The sequence below is a fragment of the Candoia aspera genome, chromosome 4, assembly GCF_035149785.1.
Source record: "Candoia aspera isolate rCanAsp1 chromosome 4, rCanAsp1.hap2, whole genome shotgun sequence".
NCBI classification, from domain to species: Eukaryota; Metazoa; Chordata; class Lepidosauria; order Squamata; family Boidae; genus Candoia; species Candoia aspera.
This window is the reverse complement of record NC_086156.1, coordinates 72,798,410-72,801,666: the sequence shown is the minus strand read 5'-3', so window position 1 is coordinate 72,801,666 and position 3,257 is coordinate 72,798,410. Positions and strand designations below refer to the sequence as shown.

Below are 3,257 nucleotides of genomic sequence, written 5' to 3'. Positions count from 1 at the left end.
CAAGAGCTGGGGTGAGTGCAAGAGCTCACTCCATCATGCAGCACTCGGGTCTCGAACTGCCGAACTTGCAACCTTCCGGTTGACAAGCCTGGCGTCTGAACCGCTGCACAAGGCAGAGTGCAGGGGGCCAAAAGGGCACAGATGGCGGGAGATAGGGGGTGGGGGGAGTTGAAGCGCCCCTGCAGTCGTTAAGTGCAAACGGATTGCCAAACACCCAAATTTTGATCACATGACCACAGGGGCACTGCAATGGCTGTAATTTCAGGGACCGGTCGTTAAGTCCCTTTGTTCAGTGCCACCGTAACTTTGAACGGTCACTGAACGAATGGTCTGAAGTCAAGGACTGCCTGTATTGATTCCAGGTGGCTGCCCCCTGCAGTTTTCTTGGCAGCATATTTCAGATATAGCTTGCCAGCTCCTTCTTTCTAGGGCCAAGAGAAATGACTGGCCCAGGGTCACCCAGCTGGTCCTGTGCCTAAGGCAGAACTAGAACCCACAGTCTCCTAGTGTCTATCTTGATGCCTTAACTTGAACACCAAACTGGCTTTATGCATAGATGCTTACAGCTTATAATATAAACTCACTAGTCACTGATAACTGCTAAGTGTAATCAATATTTTTGTAAGCAATTTTATTCTTTTTTGGATTTGGTAAGGAAGGAAGGATACAAAAAACATTTAGATAGGCCCCTCTCATTTTTCCCTGTACTTTCCTTCTCTGGATGTATTCTGAATGTATTTAACTTTATTATTAATTTTAAAAATGAAATGTTTATAAGTTAACAACTATCATGGACTTTGTGCAGCCCAAAACTCAACAGATATTAACGAATCCCATTTTTGATGGGAGGAGAATCAACGTGGCCTGCCAGGAGCCACTTCTCAGTAAGATCAGGGCAGTGGTGTGCAGGAGGCTCTGGGGTCATGCCTGGGGTGTCTCTAGCTGGACCCAATCCAGACCAGTTTAGCTGCAAGGCCTGCCTGCTGTCCTGGGCAAAAGGTGGTGCCCAGCGACCCTCGCTGCTGCATTTAAGCTGAGGCAGCAAGCTTGGGCAGTTTTATGATGCCTAAATTTATTCTTATTAGAACTTAATTTTGTGTGTGCTCAATTTTTTATCATGTGCATGAGTTTGACAAGTAATGTATGTGTACACCTCAGAGCAGTGTTTCTCAACCTTGGCAACTTCAAGATGTGTGGACTTCAACTCCCAGAATTCCCCAGCCAGCAAGAGTTGAAGTCCACACATCTTAAAGTTGCCAAGGTTGAGAAACACTGCCTTAGAGGGAACATAGCATGAGAGAGCCAATATTAGTGTAAAATTGTACCGAAGCAATTGTGAGTCAAACTTTCTTTCCTCCATCAGTCAGGTTGTGCAAAACCAAAACTCCAATAACTTGTGGGACAATGTCCAAGCTCTCCAACTGGTCCTTTAAAAAAAAAAGAATTGGACTTGTAGAAGTGCTGGAAAGCACAATGCTGCATTATGGGACCCCCTACTAAAGGCTGGTGTCCTCAGAGCATGATTGCCAAACACCAGGGTCTGCTATTCCCAACCCACACCACTGTAAGCCATCTAGCTAATGAGAAGGAGAGCTTTAATATACTGAAGCCTCCACACCACTATCTGGATATCAAGCAGGATTAGAGGTAGTTAAGTGAGGCTTCTTCCTTTAAAAAGTGACCTAGTTATATAGTTAGTTACATTTATTTGCAATGGTAGGTTTTAGCAAAATTGGTCAACACCTGCTTCCGTATCTTCCTTGCAGCCATTGCAAACAATGCAACTTGTTTAGTTACATGTTCATCAACATCAGTCAACAGAAAGTAGATTTTTTTTCTTCTAAACAAGAATGATTCAGTTGGATTAACCAAGGCATGATGAATCTAGCTCTAGGTTCCTGATATAATTTGCCAAATAATAAGTAATGGCTGAAATCTTCCACCTGTGAGTTATTACAAATGCATAATTGGTATGTAGTTTGTACACTTCGGCAGCACATATACTAAAATTAGAATGATACAGAGAAGATTAGCATGGCCCCTACGCAAAGACGACATGCACCTAGTTATGATTGTGTGCCTCAGATCTTAGCCTGATTTAGCATGACAGTGTTAAAGGTTTTAAATGTTAAAGATTTAACATGACAATGTTAAAGGTTCACTGAGTGAGGTATATTACATGACTCAGATCAGTGAGTAGCAAAATACCCTCAAATAACTATTGATTATATACTTTAATACTATACATACATTTGAATCTAAATTTATTCATATTTAGAATAGACCCATTATAATCAGTGGGACATGCTTTAGTTTTAATGAAGTTAAACCTTTTTAAGTTCAAAAGTTCTAATTTATGTCTGGGTTCATAAGATTACATATAGGAAATAAAAAACCTTAGCAGGATGTTCCAATTAAAACCAAGCATTAGCAGCTAGAACCAATCCATAGTAATAATATTAATGTTAACTTTAAAAAGCAGTTAATCTTGTTAATTGCTGTTATGAAATCTCCTGGATTCAGGATCCCCTCCCTTTGTATTTATATAATATGATACATGTAAAGTTTACTGTATTTATTTATTTTAAAGTAATATAGTCAAAATGTTTTTAAAAATTGCAGTGTTCAGGCAAATTTCAGTGACTGATTTTTACTTGCTGTTAAAGACATACTGTACTGTATAGACATCTAATCATTTAAACAAAATGGTTGCACCAATTTTATTGCCCTAACTAGAACATTTGAAGACCTTGTAGATCAACTTGTTTGGTGTAGTGGTTAAAGGCACCAGGCTAAAAACTAGAAGACTGTGAGTTCTAGTCCTGCTTTAGGCATGAAAGCCAGCTGGGTGACCTTGGCCAGTCACTCTCAGCTTTAGGAAAAAGGCAATAGCAAACCACTTCTGAAAATCTTGCCAGGAAAACTGCACAGAGTTAACACTGACTTGAAGGCATACACACACACACACACACACACAGAGTCAACTTGAAATTGGAGTACCCCCTTTCTTTCTCTATTTTCCTTGTTTAGCAATTGGATAGTTAGAACTCATTTCTTGCAGTAAATTTTTTTTAAAAAACTTTGCAATACATTGCAGTATTTTAACAGTGCTAGGAAAACATGTTTTTTCCTTAGCTGGTGCTATTATTAATTTTATTATTAAAGGAAGATGGCTCATTGGGGTACAGACACCAAGTGGATCTTATTTTTGAAATATTAACCAGCAACACAGCTCTCCCCCCCTCCCAATGTCCTAT

The 3,257-nt window shown here is 39.9% G+C and overlaps 1 non-coding gene across 1 annotated transcript; it reads left to right on the top strand.

Annotated features, from left to right (window-relative positions):
• Positions 1-1,981: 1,981 nt before the first annotated feature.
• On the top strand, positions 1,982-2,091 carry LOC134498130 (U6 spliceosomal RNA). Its single transcript, XR_010067997.1, has one exon. It is a non-coding gene; the product is annotated as a U6 spliceosomal RNA (small nuclear RNA).
• Positions 2,092-3,257: the final 1,166 nt, after the last annotated feature.